The sequence below is a fragment of the Podarcis gaigeae genome (assembly GCF_964106915.1).
Source record: "Podarcis gaigeae genome assembly, chromosome: 17".
NCBI classification, from domain to species: domain Eukaryota; kingdom Metazoa; phylum Chordata; class Lepidosauria; order Squamata; family Lacertidae; genus Podarcis; species Podarcis gaigeae.
Genome location: NC_139694.1, coordinates 5,001 through 22,823, shown reverse-complemented (window position 1 = coordinate 22,823; position 17,823 = coordinate 5,001). Strand labels below are relative to the sequence as shown.

General features: G+C 47.3%; 1 long non-coding RNA gene across 1 annotated transcript in view; it reads left to right on the top strand.

Moving 5' to 3' along the window:
* LOC310834484 overlaps positions 1–15,791 on the top strand; it is a 43,668-nt gene extending 27,877 nt beyond the window's left edge. Inside the window, exons 3-4 of the long non-coding RNA XR_014559255.1 lie at positions 8,158–10,056; positions 15,710–15,791. This is a non-coding gene — a long non-coding RNA (uncharacterized lncRNA). The remainder of the gene's footprint in view (positions 1–8,157; positions 10,057–15,709) is intronic.
* Positions 15,792–17,823: the final 2,032 nt, after the last annotated feature.

Here is a 17,823-nt window from a genome sequence, read left to right as displayed (position 1 = left end):
TGATTTACGTTGGAGCAGAGGTAGATAGGGCTACAATCTTAGTTTGTTTTTAAAGGGAACAGCTGTAACCTCAGCGGCTTTGCCTGCAGAACAGCACATGCTCAATCCCTGGCTTCTCCAGGCTCGAAATTCTGGCAAACTGCTGCCAGTCCGTGTTGAAATTACTAAGCTAGATGGAGTAGTGGGTCCGACACCTTATAAGGCTGCTTCCCCGGTTCCCATTTATGCTCCAGTTCTGGGCGTGAGGCTTGCTGTCCCGTTTAGTGGGGCGAGGGGGGTTCTCTGCACATCTGGAAGAGGACTGTGTCACCTCCCATCACCCTCTTGAAGGTGCTTTTACAGCTCAGGGAAAAGGGCAGGCAGATACAGCATTCCCCTTGCAGCCCAAGGGTTGTTTGAGGCCACCACGAAAGAGCTGATCTTCAGCTTGAAAACAGGACTTGCTGCCCCTCCAGCTGCCAATGCCACCCAGGGAACCTGTGTGAATATCAAGTGTGGGTTGTGTCCAGGAACCTGGGAGGATTTCTTTCCTGTGTGCGCATGTTTCCGTCTTTCAATCAACAGGTCATGCAAGTTTCCAGCTCTTAAGGCTATTGAGATGAGCCTGGCCGTCTCAGAAAAAGATGGTACCTGGTTAAAGCAATGGTTCATCTGAAGAAATTCAGTTTTCCACACATTGCTTTGTCACCTTTAGACAGCCTAACAAGAACAGGAAAAAGGAGACAAACCTCACCAACATGGGGGAAGCCAGGAGGTGCCAATCAAATAAATAAAAACACTTTACTGTATTTCTATTGTACTGTACTGTGCTGGTTAGGGGGGTCATTGTGATATATCAACGACCCCCCTAAAAATGTTCTTAAGTGTTAGATGTCAATTTCTATTTCTATTTTTTCCCTTTTACCTTTATGCCTGCAGCTGACTTTTCCTCCACCTCCTCTTCTCCCTTCGTCAGGCGAAGTTTCTTCCTCCTCCTTTTCAGAGCAGGAATTCAGACCTAAGAAATATCAATAATGTCCATTATTTTCCCAAGAAGGGAAAGTGGGGTCCACGTCAAAGCAGATCTATAATATTTCCAGCCCAGATTGCAGTGGAATAAAGAATCAAGTGGGAAAGGAGCCAGCAGACGACCAACGGGAAGAAATGTGCTTTCCCCCGTTTCTTCTTTCTGAAGCCATTTCCCAAGAATCATATAATTTATTATTATTACTATTATTATTATGGTGCATCTAGCTGGAAGGGACCCCAAGGGTCATCCAGTCCAACCCGCCGCAAGGCAGGAATCTGAGAAGGAATCACAAGGCTTGATTTCATAATAATAATAATAAGAAGAAGAAGTGGAGGAATTAGCTGGTTACAAAACCAAGCAGTGGTTTATCTGAACAATACACTCTTCATATCCAGTTTTCAATACAGTTTTCAAGGTGGCCTGGCGGGGAAAGCAATGGAGATCTGCACTTTTATTTTATATAAATAGTAATAATAATAATCACAGCCAGTTCCTCTGGAGTTGCTTCTCCCCCAATTCGAATAAATATAAATACTATCCTGTTAAGGCTTAGGGGGGAAGAGGCCGCGTCCCCCTTGGGTGGGTGTGATTTATAATAATAATAATAATAATAATAATAATTTAACAGTTAATGATAATCATAATTTAATACTCTTTCCCAGCCACCAACATAGTATTTAAAAACACGATAAAACATAATATACTACAAGCATTTATAAGTTTTATAAGAATAACCATTATAATAATGATAAGAATTGAAAAAGGAAGGATAATCCTCATTTCTTCCCCTTCCCCAGCCACTCCCAACAGAATATTAAAAGCGCGACAAAACGTACTATATTGCAAACTTCCCTAAGGCTTTTCTAATAATAAAAATAATAATAAATACAAAAGTACTGCTAATAATCCTTTTTTGTACTAAAAACGCGCCAAAACTGCCTCAGCGTCCCGGGCGTGGGAAACAGCTGAGGAGAAGCAGCTGGGAGGAGAAAAAAGAGCGGGAAAGTGCTGGCCCCGCCCACCGCCCGCCCTGGGATTGGCCCAAAGACCCACCTATCACCGACGACGACCCTCAACCGACATGGCGGCGGTGGCGCATCTGGTGCCCTTTCTTCCCCCCTCTTTCCAGTCCCGTTGCCCTCGTCCAAAATGGCCGCCCTAGGAACCCCCTCCTTCGACGCACGCGCGCAGCAGCAGTAAACTCGGCGGCGATAGGTCGGCCTTTGGGCCAATCCCAGGTCGGGATGTGGGCGTGGCCGTGCCTTGGGCGCGTGTTCTCCTCAGCGTCTCCTTCGCCATTTTCTCGAGGGAGGGAAGCGCGTGAGGTTGGTCGCGTCGGGAGCGGGCGGGAAATAATAAGAAAGGACTAAATTATTCTTCTTATTATTATTATTAGAAAAGGCTGAAGGAAGTTTGTCATATATCACCTTTGGTCGAATTATTTAATTTTATTCTGTTGGGGAAGAAATGAGGATTATCCTTCATTTTCAAATTGTTATTTTTATTATAATGGGTATTCTTAAAAAAGGGTGAGGAAAAATTGTCGTTTTATCGTTTTTTAAAATACTCTTGGTGACTGGGAAAGAGTAATACATTATTATCATCATTTTATTATTATTATTATAAAAGGGTGAGGGAAGTTTGTAGTGTGTGATGTTTTGTCGGTTTTAAAAACATATTCTGTTGGTGGCTGGGAAATAGTAATACATTGTTAATATCATTAAATGTTAAATTATTATTATTATTATTATTATTATTATCAATCACAGCCACCCAAGGGGGACACGGCCTCTTCCCCCCTAAGCCTTAACAGTATACCATTTTTATATATTGGTATTGGGGGAGAAGCAACTCCAGAGTAACTGGCTGTGATAATGAGAATAATTTATTCTTTATAGAAAATAAAGTGCAGATCTCCATTGCTTTCCCCCTCAGGCCGCCTTTAATGTCTTGGAAACTGCTTGAAGCGGTGCTTTTGTAAGCAGCTAATTCCTCCAGATCCCAATTCCTCCACTTATTGTTAATATTATAATTATTAAATGAACCCTTGTGGTTCCTTGGCAGATTCCTGCCTTGCGGCGGGTTGGACTGGATGACCCTTGGGGTCCCTTCCAGCTAGGTGACCATTATGTGATTCTTGGGAAAGGGCATCGGAAAGAAGAAACAAGAAAAAACAAGAAAAAATAAAGAAGAAAAACACATTTCTTCCAGTTAGTCCGTATGATGGCTCCTAGGGAAGGGAGGCTCCTTTCCCACTTGAATCTTTCTTCCATTGGAATCTGGGCTAGACATATTATATGTTTGCTTTGATGTGGACCCCTCTTTCCCTTCTTGTGAAAATAATTGACATTATTGATATTTCTTAGGTCTGCTCTGCTGAATTCCTGTTCTGAAAAGGAGGAGGAGGAGGAAACTTTGCGTGATGAAGGGAGAAGAGGAGGTGGAGGAAAAGTCATGAAGGTAAAAAATAGAAATACCCATTAACATATAACATATAAGAACATTTTAAAAAACAACCCACTCCTGATATATTACACCCACCCAAGTGGGGCTTGGCCTCATCCCCCGTAACCACCACAGTATAGTACAGTAAAAATATAGTAAAATAATTTTATTTATTTGTTTGGTGCAGGCTAGAGCCTCCTGGCTTCTCCCATGCTGGTGAGGTATGTCTCCTTTTTCCTGTTCTTGTTAGGCTATCAAAAGGTGACAAAGCAATGGGTTGGAAACTTACTTTATTCAGATGAACCATTGCTTTAACCAGGTAATTACTCAAGGCACCGATTTTTCATCTATCGATTTATCCACGTAATCCAACCAGAGATCCAAAAGTGGTACACTTGCACGTTAAATCTTAAGATAAATGTTTTGGAAAAGGCATAAATTAAAAAAGAGAATTTGCAAGCAAGCCCAGTGAATTAGAGAGGCAGAGCTGGCTGGTTTGTCTAATGGAGTATCCAAAACCCAGTTTGGGTCTAGAAGACCCCAGCTTTCAGGGGCAGCCCTTTAGTGGGCAGCACTAAAAGCCGTTTGAGTAATTCAGATCAATAAAGTAGGAATATTTAATATTTACAAACCAGCAACTTCACCCCAGTTTGGGACACTTGCATCAGCTTGCAGTGTTAAGAGAGGTGCTGTAACGAAAAGCACTTTCTACACGTATGAGTCTTAAGAGTAGGCTCATGGTTTTTCCATTGCCTGGTGGTTAGCATATCTGCAATCAGCCCGAGAACTTCAGGCAGGACAAAAGGGGATGGCAAGGGGGGCTTCCTGGCGGAAGCGAACTTGCAGCTGCAGAAGGGTAGATTCCTGCCTTGTAGCAGGTTGGACTGGATGACCCTTGGGCTCCCTTCCCGATATATACTCACCCACCATCATATGATTCTTTGGATAGTGCTTCAGCATACAGTTTGGGGGTGGCTGTGTGTGTCAGCCCTTAAAAATCAACTGTGCAATGTGCACAGTTCGCAGGGGCGAAGCAAAGATTTAAGACTGTCTCCCGCTATGCATATAGGCTGGGAGCCCCAATGGCACGAGCCTAAGTGGGCTGAGCCCCTGCAACAGGGGCCAAAACCAAAAGCCAGTTGAATCATTTACATCGAGAAATACAGGCACGTATGTATGCGTTCTGGAAATTTGCAGCAGTTTGTAATGCTAAGAGAGGTGTTTTAAAGAAAAAACACTTTATACACTTAGGAGCGTTCCCTTAGAGCAGGCTCATGGTTGTTTCCTTTTCTGGAGGTATAAATGTTCTCAGCAGATGTACAATCCCCCCGAAGGCTTCAGGCCTCCTCCTGACTGTTGAAATGCTCCTGGGGAGACTGTAAGCAGCACCTCCTCCGCTCCCAGGCAGGAAAAGGGGATGGCAAGGTGTGCTTCATGGCGCAACTTGCAGCTGCAGTTTAAAGTGCTTTAAAAGTGCCATTTCATAGGGCAACACTGACAGCACAACCAAGGCTGGTGGATGTTCTCCTGCATAGTCCTGCCTTGCAGTGGGCTGGGCTGGATGACCCTTGAGGTCCCTTCCAGATATAGATATATATGCAGCATCATAGGATTCTTTGGAGAATGTGCTTCAGAAAGAAGAATCAGAAATAGCATCCCTTTATGTTAGTTGTATGATGAGAAAGTTGCCTCACTTTAGGCTGTGACACCTAACAGTTAAATGCTACCACCTTTTGGTACTGTGAGCACCAAGGTTGCAGGGGGATCTCCATAAGGGATACCTGCATATTCCTAAGAGCTGCAAAGTGCCACACAAAGAAGAAACAGGTAAACATACCTCCTGGTTAGTTGTGCGATGGCCAACTGCTTCCCCTTCCCAGCCTGCTACTTTATTCTGTCTTGCATAGCAATAGAAACGATGGGTGCCGGTTTTATATTCCTAATCTTTCAGTTCATCTGAAAGAAATCAGGCCCACAGGTTTGCTGTGTTCCTTAATGTCAGATTTTGTGGATCTATTATCACCCATATGTTTCGTGCATAAACCCACTTAGGCATGGAAAAGGAAAGGGTGGGGGGAAATGAGGATTCCTGAACTGGGTGGGCTTAGCTGCACACACTTCAGGGCAGAAGGGGGAGATGGAGAGAACGCTCTGCCTTCTCCCCCTAATCTGTCTTCCCTCACTAATCATGGTGGACAAGGTCCCACCTTCAGCGCCTGCCCAGAAGAGGAGGAGCACCATACAGAGAACGGTAGGAGCCAAATTGTCCCAGGATCTTCTGGGTGAGGGTTTTCTTAACCAACACCAGTGTGCAGTGCATACACAACTGTAGAAACGAGTCAGAATAAACAGGTTTCCAAAAAAGTATAGTCATTATACCCTAAATTCCCTAATTCCCCTAACCTCAGGGTGAGGAAGACAGTTTTGTTTTGGGACTGCCCTGCAATGCACACCTGAGGCTGCAGGTGCAGAGAAATCATGTTTTCCCTAATGAAAATGGTACCTCTAGACAGGTGCACAAGAACCTGGACAATTTGGGATTGGAGTAAAGAAGCCCACGGAAAGTCTAGTTTTTAACATGGGTCAAAGGTCAGAAAGAAGGGACACGGGTGGTGCTGTGGGTTAAACCACAGAGCCTAGGACTTGCTGATCAGAAGGTTGGCGGTTCGAATCTGCGCAACGGGGTTAGCTCCCTTTGCAGGGACCCTGCTCCTGCCAACCTAGCAACTTGAAAGCACGTGCAAGTAGATAAATAGGTACCGCTCTGGCAGGAAGGTAAACGGGGTTTCCGTGCGCTGCTCTGGTTCGCCAGAAGCGGCTTAGTCATGCTGGGCACAAGACCAGGAAGCTGTACTCTGGCCAATAAAGTGAGATGCGCACCGCAACCCCAGAGTCGGCCATGACTGGACCTAATGGTCGGGGGTCCCTTTACTTTTGACAAAGGTCAGAAGTTGTAAGTCTGCTGTTGTAAGTCTAGGGGTTGGGGTTTAGGTCATTGATAGGGTCAGTGTTAGGCTTAGGGGTCAGGATCAGGGCCTCCCGCTGACTGTTGAAATGCTCCCAGGGAGGATGTAAGCAGCATTTCCTCTGTTTCCAGTCCAGAACTGCTGCATGTTCCTGCGATGCAGCGGGTTGGACTGGATGACCCTTGGGGTCCCTTCCAGATATAGATATATATGCAGCATCATATGATTCTTTGGAATGTGCTTCAGAAAGAAGAAACAGAAATACAATTCCTTTAAGTTATGGGACGCAGGTGGCACTGTGGGTTAAACCATAGATCTTAGGACTTGCCGAACAGAAGGTCAGCGGTTTGAATCCCCGCCATGAGGTGAGCTCCCGTTGCTGGCTCCCTGCTCCTGCCACCTCGCAGTTCGAAAGCACGTTAAAGTGCAAGAAGGAAAATAGGTAGCACTCTGGCGGGAAGGTAAATGGCGTTTCCGTGCTCTGCTCTGGTTCGCCAGAAGCGGCTTAGTCATGCTGGCCCCATGACCCGGAAGCTGTGCGCCGGCCAATAAAGTGAGATGTGCGCTGCAACCCCAGAGTCGGCCACGACTGGACCTAATGGTCAGGGGTCCCTTTACCTTTGACAATGGTCAGAAGTTGTAAGTCTGCTATTGTAAGTCTAGCGGTTGGGATTTGGGTCATTATTAGGGTCAGGGTTAGGGAGAGGGTTGGGGTTAGGGGTCAGGGTCAGGGCCTCCCGCTGACTGTTGAAATGCTCCCAGGGAGGATGTACGCAGCACTTCCTCTGTTTCCAGTCAAGAATAGTGGATGGCCATGTTTGCTTCATGGCTGAACTTGCAGCTGCAGGAGAGGTGTGGATCGTAGCCTTTAAAGTGCCATTTAAGAGGGCACTAAGGTTGCGGGATTGTTCCCCATAAGGGACTCCTGCGATGCAGCGGGTTGGACTGGATGACCCTTGGGGTCCCTTCCAGAGGTTTATATACCATCATTATTCTTTGGAAGGGGCTTCAGAAAGTGAAATAACGTTCCTTAAAGTTAGTTGCAGCCTAATACAGGAAAGTCGCCTCGCTTCCTGTGAGCTCCCTTATTCTTCCTTGCACATTAATTTGAGCTTGGCAGATCCTGTGCCAGTTTTTACACGGATCCTTCTTTCAGTTCTTCTGGAATAATTCGCCCCCCCTTGTTTCTCAGGCTTTATGGGCTGTGCTGAATTCCTGCTCCCAAAAAGGGGAAGGAGAAGGGGAAGCTTCGCCTGATGGAGGGAGGGAGAAGAGGAAATCTTCTGAGACAAGGTGCCAGTGCCAGGGCCCTCCTGCTGTTGGAGATAAGCAGTGTCCAGTGCACAGCGGAATGATGAAAAGTACGTGCCAACATGCTCTATATTACTTTATTTACACTTCAAAGCTGGTAATTTACAGAAAAACATTTTCCCTCTGCCGGAGCAGAGAAAGGCATCCTCTCTCCTCTAAAGCACGGAGAGAAACAACACTGAACTGCAAAGAACAGTGAAAAACAGGAAACCAGTGTACGTCACATCCAGTCTCCTTTCCCGTGAGAAAACCCAACAGTACTTGACTGTGGAATGTAAACATTGTCTTGTGACAAGCACTTCGCTGCTCAGTGAAGGAAGCAGAAACCAACACCTGCTGCTGTCTTGTGGGGCGAGAGGGGCAAAGGGGATCTTTGGGCACAAGATCCAAACAGCTCCTTTAACCAAACACCTGATTCACCAGCAGTGTGGCAGCCAAAGGAAAGAGAAGAAAAAGAGGCAAGGAAGCTCCCAGACATCTCCATGAAGTTGCAAAAGGCAGGTACATCTGCCTAAGTCCACATCCACCCACCGGAAAAGCTTCTTAGCAGCAAGGAGCCAAGGGAACGGTGGGAAATACCTAGCTATCTCTCTAAATCGGTAAGACCGCACAGTCCCCACACCTCCACAAGGCCTGGTCCTTTGCAGAGGTGCAGCCTGCCTTCTCCAAAGGTGGATTTCAGCTTAAACAGCTGGTTGAAAAGTCTCTTTTCCTCTCCTCACACCAGTAACCCTGGCAACCTCCCAGAGATCAGTCTCTATTCTTCGATGGTCAGGGAGATTGCACTTTCCCACGTTCTCTCCAAAAATGGAAACCTTCGCATTTAGTAATCTCTTAATGCAGTTTGGGGGGGGGGGTGTTTGTGTGTGTCAGCCCTTAAAAATCAACTGTGCAAAGATTTAAGACTGTCCCCCGCTATGCACCCAGGCTGGGAGCCCCAATGGCACGAGACTAAGTGGGCTGAGCCCCTGCAGTAGGGGCCAAAACCAAAAGCCAGTTGAATCATTTACATTGACAAATACTGGCATGTATTTGTATGTGTTTTGGAAATTTGCAGCAGTTTGTTATGTTAAGAGAGGTGTTCTAAAGAAAAACACTTTATACACTTATGAGCATTCGCTTAGAGCAGGCTCATGGTTGTTTCCTTTTTCTGGAGGTATAAATGTTCTTAGCAGATGAACAACCACCCCGAAGGCTTCAGGCCTCCTCCTGACTATTGAAATGCTCCTGGGGAGACTGTAAGCAGCACCTCCTCCGCTCCCAGGCAGGAAAAGGGGATGGCAAGGTGTGCTTCATGGCGCAACTTGCAGCTGCAGTTTAAAGTGCTTTAAAAGTGCCATTTCATAGGGCAACACTGACAGCACAACCAAGGCTGGTGGATGTTCTCCTGCATAGTCCTGCCTTGCAGTGGGCTGGGCTGGATGACCCTTGAGGTCCCTTCCAGATATAGATATATATGCAGCATCATAGGATTCTTTGGAGAATGTGCTTCAGAAAGAAGAATCAGAAATAGCATCCCTTTATGTTAGTTGTATGATGAGAAAGTTGCCTCACTTTAGGCTGTGACACCTAACAGTTAAATGCTACCACCTTTTGGTACTGTGAGCACCAAGGTTGCAGGGGGATCTCCATAAGGGATACCTGCATATTCCTAAGAGCTGCAAAGTGCCACACAAAGAAGAAACAGGTAAACATACCTCCTGGTTAGTTGTGCGATGGCCAACTGCTTCCCCTTCCCAGCCTGCTACTTTATTCTGTCTTGCATAGCAATAGAAACGATGGGTGCCGGTTTTATATTCCTAATCTTTCAGTTCATCTGAAAGAAATCAGGCCCACAGGTTTGCTGTGTTCCTTAATGTCAGATTTTGTGGATCTATTATCACCCATATGTTTCGTGCATAAACCCACTTAGGCATGGAAAAGGAAAGGGTGGGGGGAAATGAGGATTCCTGAACTGGGTGGGCTTAGCTGCACACACTTCAGGGCAGAAGGGGGAGATGGAGAGAACGCTCTGCCTTCTCCCCCTAATCTGTCTTCCCTCACTAATCATGGTGGACAAGGTCCCACCTTCAGCGCCTGCCCAGAAGAGGAGGAGCACCATACAGAGAACGGTAGGAGCCAAATTGTCCCAGGATCTTCTGGGTGAGGGTTTTCTTAACCAACACCAGTGTGCAGTGCATACACAACTGTAGAAACGAGTCAGAATAAACAGGTTTCCAAAAAAGTATAGTCATTATACCCTAAATTCCCTAATTCCCCTAACCTCAGGGTGAGGAAGACAGTTTTGTTTTGGGACTGCCCTGCAATGCACACCTGAGGCTGCAGGTGCAGAGAAATCATGTTTTCCCTAATGAAAATGGTACCTCTAGACAGGTGCACAAGAACCTGGACAATTTGGGATTGGAGTAAAGAAGCCCACGGAAAGTCTAGTTTTTAACATGGGTCAAAGGTCAGAAAGAAGGGACACGGGTGGTGCTGTGGGTTAAACCACAGAGCCTAGGACTTGCTGATCAGAAGGTTGGCGGTTCGAATCTGCGCAACGGGGTTAGCTCCCTTTGCAGGGACCCTGCTCCTGCCAACCTAGCAACTTGAAAGCACGTGCAAGTAGATAAATAGGTACCGCTCTGGCAGGAAGGTAAACGGGGTTTCCGTGCGCTGCTCTGGTTCGCCAGAAGCGGCTTAGTCATGCTGGGCACAAGACCAGGAAGCTGTACTCTGGCCAATAAAGTGAGATGCGCACCGCAACCCCAGAGTCGGCCATGACTGGACCTAATGATTGCACTTTCCCACGTTCTCTCCAAAAATGGAAACCTTCGCATTTAGTAATCTCTTAATGCAGTTTGGGGGGGGGTGTTTGTGTGTGTCAGCCCTTAAAAATCAACTGTGCAAAGATTTAAGACTGTCCCCCGCTATGCACCCAGGCTGGGAGCCCCAATGGCACGAGACTAAGTGGGCTGAGCCCCTGCAGTAGGGGCCAAAACCAAAAGCCAGTTGAATCATTTACATTGACAAATACTGGCATGTATTTGTATGTGTTTTGGAAATTTGCAGCAGTTTGTTATGTTAAGAGAGGTGTTCTAAAGAAAAACACTTTATACACTTATGAGCATTCGCTTAGAGCAGGCTCATGGTTGTTTCCTTTTTCTGGAGGTATAAATGTTCTTAGCAGATGAACAACCACCCCGAAGGCTTCAGGCCTCCTCCTGACTATTGAAATGCTCCTGGGGAGACTGTAAGCAGCACCTCCTCCGCTCCCAGGCAGGAAAAGGGGATGGCAAGGTGTGCTTCATGGCGCAACTTGCAGCTGCAGTTTAAAGTGCTTTAAAAGTGCCATTTCATAGGGCAACACTGACAGCACAACCAAGGCTGGTGGATGTTCTCCTGCATAGTCCTGCCTTGCAGTGGGCTGGGCTGGATGACCTTTGGGGTCCCTTCCAGATATAGATACAAATGCAGCATCATAGGATTCTTTGGAATGTGGTTCAGAACGAAGAAACACTCCTTTAAGTTACTGGATGTAGGTGGCGCTGTTGGTTAAACCACAGAGCCTAGGGCTTGCCGATCAGAAGGTCGGTGGTTTGAATCCCCGCGACGGGGTGAGCTCCCTTTGCAGGGTCCCTGCTCCTGCCAACCTAGCAGTACGAAAGCACTTCAAAGTGCAAGTAGATTAATAGGTACCACTCTGGCGGCGAGGTCAATGGCGTTTCCGTGCGCTGCTCTGGTTCGCCAGAAGCGGCTTAGTCATGGTGGCCACATGACCTGGAAGCTGTGCGCCAGCTCCCTCTACCAATAACGCGAGATGAGCACCACAACCCCAGAGTTGGCCACAACTGGACCTAATGGTCAGGGGTCCCTTTACCTTTGACAAAGGTCAGAGGTTTTAAGTCTGCTGTTGCAAGTGTATTGGTTGGGTTTTGGGTCATTATTAGAGCTGGGGTTAGGGGTAAGGGCCTCCCCCTGACAGTTGAAATGCTCCCAGGGAGGATGTAAGCAGCACCTCCTCTGTTTACAGTCCAGAATATTGGATGGCCATGTTGGCTTCATGGCTGAACTTGCAGCTGCAGGAGAGGTGGGGATCCCTGAGCTATAATTAAGCAGCCTTCAAAGTGCCATTTAAGAGAGCAACATTAGCTGCACAACCAAGGTTGCGGGATTGTTCCCCGCAAGGGACTCCTGCATGTTCCTGCGATGCTGCGGGTTGGACTGGATGACCACTGGGGTCCGTTCCAGAGGTTTATATTCCATCATTATTCTTTGGAAAGGGCTTCAGAAAGAAGAAAAAGAATAGCATTCCTTAAAGTTAGTTGCAGCCTAACACAGGAAAGTCGTCTCGCTTCCTGTGAGGTCCCTTATTCTTCCCTGCACATTAATTGGAGCTTGGCAGATCCAGTGCCTCTTTTTACACAAACCCCTCTTTCAGATCTTCTGGGAAAAATCCGCCCCCCTGTTATTTCCCAGGTCTCTATGGGCTGTGCTGAATTCCTGCTCCCAAAAAGGGAGGGGCTCTCTTGTTGCTGCCTTGTGGGCCGAGAGCTGGAAAGGGGATCTTTTGAGACAAGTCCCAAACAGCTCCTTTAACCAAACACCTGATTCGCCCACCAGTGTGACAGCGAAAGGAAAGAGAAGAAAAAGAGGCAAGGCAGCAGTTGCAAATCCGGGTTGCCTGTATGGGCTCTGCTTCATTCCTTTATGTCGAATGCTACATCTAAGTCCACTTCCATCCACCGGAAAAGCTTCTTAGCAGCAAGGAGCCAAGGGAACGGTGGGAAATACCTAGCTATCTCTCTAAATCTGTAAGACCGTACAGTCCCCACACTTCCACAAGGGCCTGGTCCTTTGCAGAGGTGCAGCCTGCCTTCTCCAAAGGTGGATTTCAGCTCAAACAGCTGGTTGACAAAGTCTTTTTTCCTATCCCCAAACCCTCCCAGAGAACCGTCTCTATTCCTCGATGGTCAGGGAGATTGTCTTTTCTCACGGTCGCTGAAAAAGAACGAAACCCTAGCATTTAGTAATCTCTTAATACAGTTTTGGGGTGTGTTTGTGTCAGTCCTTAAAAATCAACGGTGCAAAGATTTAAGACTGTCCCCCTCTATGCACCCAGGCTGGGAGCTCTAATGGCACGAGACTAAGTGGGCTGAGCCCCTGCAACGGGCCAAAACCAAAAGCCAGTTGAATCATTTACATTGACAAATACTGGCACAGATGTATGTGTTTTGGAAATTTGCAGCAGTTTGTAATGTTAAGAGAGGTGTTCTAAAGAAAAGAAACTTTATACACTCATGAGCATTCTCTTAGAGCAGGATCATTCCACCCCCCCTTTTTCTGCTGGTATAAATGTTCGTAGCAGATGAACAACCACCCCGAAGGCTTCAGGCCTCCTCCTGACAGTTGAAATACTCCTGGGGAGACTGTAAGCAGCACCTCCTCCGCTCTCAGTCAGGAAAAGGGGATGGCAAGGTGTGCTTCATGGCGCAACTTGCAGCTGCAGTTTAAGTTCCCTTAAAAGTGCCATGTCAGAGGGAACACTGACATCACAGCCAAGGTTGGTGTTGGTTCTCCTGCATATTCCCGCCTTGCCGTGGGTTGGGCTGGATGACCCTTGAGGTCCCTTCCGGATATAGATATAAATGCAGCATATAAATCTTTGCTGCACAACCAAGGTTGCAGGATTGTTCCCGTAAGGGACGCCTGCATGTTCCTGCGATGCAGCGTGTTGGGCTGGATGACCCTTGGGGTCCCTTCCGAAGCTTTACATACCATCATTTTTCTTTGGAAAGGGCTTCAGAAGCAAGAAACAGAAATAGCATTCCTTAAAGTTACTTGTATGATGGGAAAGTAGCCTCACTTCCTGGGAGTTAACTTATTCCTTGCACGTTAATTTGAGCTTGGTGCCTCTTTTTACACAGACCCCTTTTTCAGTTCTAGAAAAAATCTGCCCCCCCCCCCCGTTATTTCTCAGGTCTCTATGGGCTGTGCTCCCATAGAGAATTCCTGCTCCCAAAAAGGGGGAGGAGAAGGAAGGAGGCAGTTTTGCGTGACAAAGAGAGGGAGAAGAGTGGCGATAGGGAGAACGCGGATCTTTTGAGACAAGATCCAAACAGCTCCTTTAACCAAACACCTGATTCGCCCAGCAGCGTGGCAGCGAAAGGAAAGAGAAGAAAAAGAGGCAAGGCAGAAGTGGAAAAAGATGGGTTACCTCTCTGCCAAAAATGGAAACCTTCTCTCCAAAAATGGAAACCTTCGCATTTAGTAATCTCTTAATGCAGTTTGGGGGGGGGGTGTTTTTGTGTGTGTCAGTCTTTAAAAATCAACTGTGCAAAGATTTAAGACTGTCCCCAATGGCACAAGACTAAGTGGGCTGAGCCCCAGCAACAGGGGCCACAACCAAAAGCCAATTGAATCATTTAGATTGAAAATTCTGGCACGTATGTATGCGTTTTGGAAATTTGCAGCAGTTTGTAATGTTAAGAGAGGTGTTCTAAAGAAAAACACTTTATACACTTATGAGCGTTCGCTTAGAGCAGGCTCATGGTTGTTTCCTTTTCTGGAGGTATGGATGTTCTCAGCAGATGAACAACCACCCCGAAGGCTTCAGGCCTCCTCCTGACTGTTGAAAAGCTCCTGGGGAGGCTGTAAGCAGCACGTCCTCTGCTCCCAGTCAGCAAAAGGGGATGGCAAGGTGAGCTTCATGGCGCAACTTGCAGCTGCAGTTTAAAGTGCCTGAAAGGGGTCAGGGTCAGGGCCTCCCCCTGACTGTTGAAATGCTCCCAGGCAGGATGTAAGCAGCATTTCCTCTGTTTCTAGTCAAGAATAGTGATGGCCATGTTGGCTTCCTGGCTGAACTTGCAGCTGCCATTTAAGTGTGTGCCATTTAAGAGGGCAACATTTGCTGCACAACTTAGGTTGCGGGATTGTTCCCCGTAAGGGATTCCTGCAATGCCAATGGGTTGGATAGGATGACCTTTGGGGTCCCTTCCAGAGGTTTATATAGTATCATTCAGTTTTGTTAGGGGCTTCAGAAGAAAGAAATTGTGTCAAATGTTCTTAGCTAATATACAATCCCCCCGAAGGCTTCAGGCCTCCTGACTGTTGAAATGCTCCTGGGGAGACTGTAAGCAGCACCTCCTCCGCTCCCCGTCAGGAAAAGGGGATGGCAAGGTGTGCTTCATGGTGCAACTTACAGCTGCAGGAGAGGTGTGCCATTTAAGAGGGCAACATTTGCTGCACAACCAAGGTTGTGGGATTGTTCCCCGCAAGGGACTCCTGCATGTTCCTGTGATGCAGCGGGTTGGACTGGATGACCCTTGGGGTCCCTTCCAGAGGTTTACATACCATCATTATTCTTTGGAAAAGGGCTTCAGAAAGAAATAGTGTTTAATGTTCATAGCAGATGAACAACCACCCTGAAGGCTTCAGGCCTCCTCCCGACAGTTGAAATGCTCCTGGGGAGACTGTAAGCAGCACCTCCTCCGCTCCCAGTCAGGAAAAGGGGATGGCAAGGTGTGCTTCATGGCGCAACTTGAGGATTCCTGAACTGAGTGGGCTTCCCTGCACACACTTCCGGGCAGAAGGGGGAGATGGAGAGAACGCTTTGCCTTCTCCCCCCTAATCTGTCTTCCCTCCCTAATCATGACAGACAAGGCCTTCATCCCACCTTCAGCGCTTGCCTAGAAGAGGAGCATCACCATACAGAGAACGGTAGGAGCCAAATTGTCTTGGGATCCTCTGGGTTTGAGAGAGAGAGCGTTGGGACGCGACTCCTGTCTCCTGAAGCAGTGCACTTACACCAGGATCAGTCTGCGGTTTTCTTCACCAACACCATTGTGCAGTTGCATACACAATTGTAGAAATGAGTCAGAATAAACAGGCTTCCAAAAAAAAGTATGGTCTCTATCCCCTAACCCTAATTCCCCTAATCCTTGGGTCTGGAAGGTAGTTTGTTTTGCGACTGCCCTGCAATGCACACCTGAGGCTGAAGGTGCAGGAAAATCTCTTTATGAGATGTTTTCCCTAATGAAAATGGTACTTTTCGCCAGATGCGCAGCAACCTGGACAATTTGTGGTTGGGGTAAAGAAGGCCACAGAATGTCTACTTTTTAACTAGGGGGTAAAGGTAAGAAAAAATGGGCACAGGTGACACTGTGGGTTAAACCACAGAGCTTAGGACTTGCCAATCAGAAGGTTGGTGGTTCAAATCCCTGCAACTGGGTTATTCTTGTTGCTCGGTCCCTGCTGACAACCTAGCATTTTGAAGGTGTCTCTCTGCGCTTCTCTGGTTCGCCAGAAGCCTCTTATATGACCTGGAAGCTGTACGCTGGCTCCTGTTAACAAAGAGATGCACATTGCAACCCCCAGTCAGTACACGACTGGACCTAATGGTCAGGGGTCCTTTTGCCTTAGACAAAGGTCAGAAGTTGTAAGTCTGATGTTGTAAGTGTAGGCGTTGAGGTTTGGGTCATTGTTAGGGTTGGGGTTAGGCTTAGGGGTCAGGGTCAGGGCCTCCCCCGACTTGAAATGCTCCCAGGCATGATGTAAGCAGCATTTCCTCTGTTTCCAGTCCAGAATAGTGATGGCCATGTTGGTTTCATGGCTGAACTTGCAGCTGCATGAGAGGTGTGGATCCCTGAACTGTACCTAAGAAGCCTTCAAAGCGCTATTTAAGAGGGCAACATTTGCTGCAAAAACCAAGGTTGCAGGATTGTTCCCTGTAAGGGACTCCTGCATGTTCCAGCATTGCAGCAGGTTGGAGTGGATGACCATTGGGCTCCCTTCCAGAGGTTTATATTCCATCATTATTCTTTGAAAAGGGCTTCAGAAAGAGGAAAGAGAAATAGCATTAAATGTTCTTAGGAGATGTACAAGCACCCTGAAGGCTTAAGGCCGCCTCCTGACTGTTGAAAAGCTCCTGGGGAGACTGTAAGCAGCACCACCTCCGCTCCCAGTCAGGAAAAGGGATGGCAAGGTGTGCTTCATGGTGCAACTTGCAGCTGCAGTTTAAAGGGCTTTTAAAGTGCCATTTCATAGGGCGACACTGACAGCACAACCAAGGCTGGTGGATGTTCTCCTGCATAGTCCTGCCTTGCAGTGGGCTGGGCTGGATGACCCTTTAGGTCCCTTCCAGATATAGATATATATGCAGCATCATAGGATTCTTTGGAGAATGTGCTTCAGAAAGAAGAATCAGAAATAGCATCCCTTTATGTTAGTTGTATGATGAGAAAGTTGCCTCACTTTAGGCTGTGACACCTAACAGTTAAATGCTACCACCTTTTGGTACTGTGAGCACCAAGGTTGCAGGGGGATCTCCATAAGGGATACCTGCATATTCCTAAGAGCTGCAAAGTGCCACACAAAGAAGAAACAGGAAAACATACCTCCTGGTTAGTTGTGCGATGGCCAACTGCTTCCCCTTCCCAGCCTACTACTTTATTCTGTCTTGCATAGCAATAGAAACGATGGGTGCCGGTTTTATATTCCTAATCTTTCAATTCATCTGAAAGAAATCAGGCCCACTGATATTTCTCTGTATGAGCTGTGCTTCGTTCCTTAGTGTCAGATTTTGTTGATTTATTATCACCCATATATTTTAGGCATAAGCCTACTTAGGCATGAAAAAGGAAAGGGTGGGGGGAAAACGAGGGTTCCTGTCAGGTCCGCCTCTAGATCCCAGCTCACAGAGGACGAACGCCCAGTGGATATAATGTACAAAAGTCTTTATTGAAGTTTAGTTTCCATTTCAAAGCTCTGGGCGCGCAGACCCACGTCCTGACGCTAGACCGGCTAAGTCCCCTCTGACTCACTGCTCCACCCACACCAGTTTAAGATTCTAGCCCGGCTCCACCTCCTACGCTGTTCTTTCCTTCGCTGGGTCCTTCTGCCCTCTGGGGTTTCCTCCTTCCTGGACTCCTCTGACGCTGAGCCTCCTGAGTCTTGTCCCTCCCTCCGGCGGGCTTTAGGACCCGGCTCCCTTCCCGGGCTCCCCGCTGTGCCGCGCTCCTGTACATTTGAACTTGGCGCGCGCCCCCAGCCGGTGACTTTCCTTCTGACCGTTTCCCCGCTTCCTGATGTGGGCGTTGCCAAACCTGACTCCTC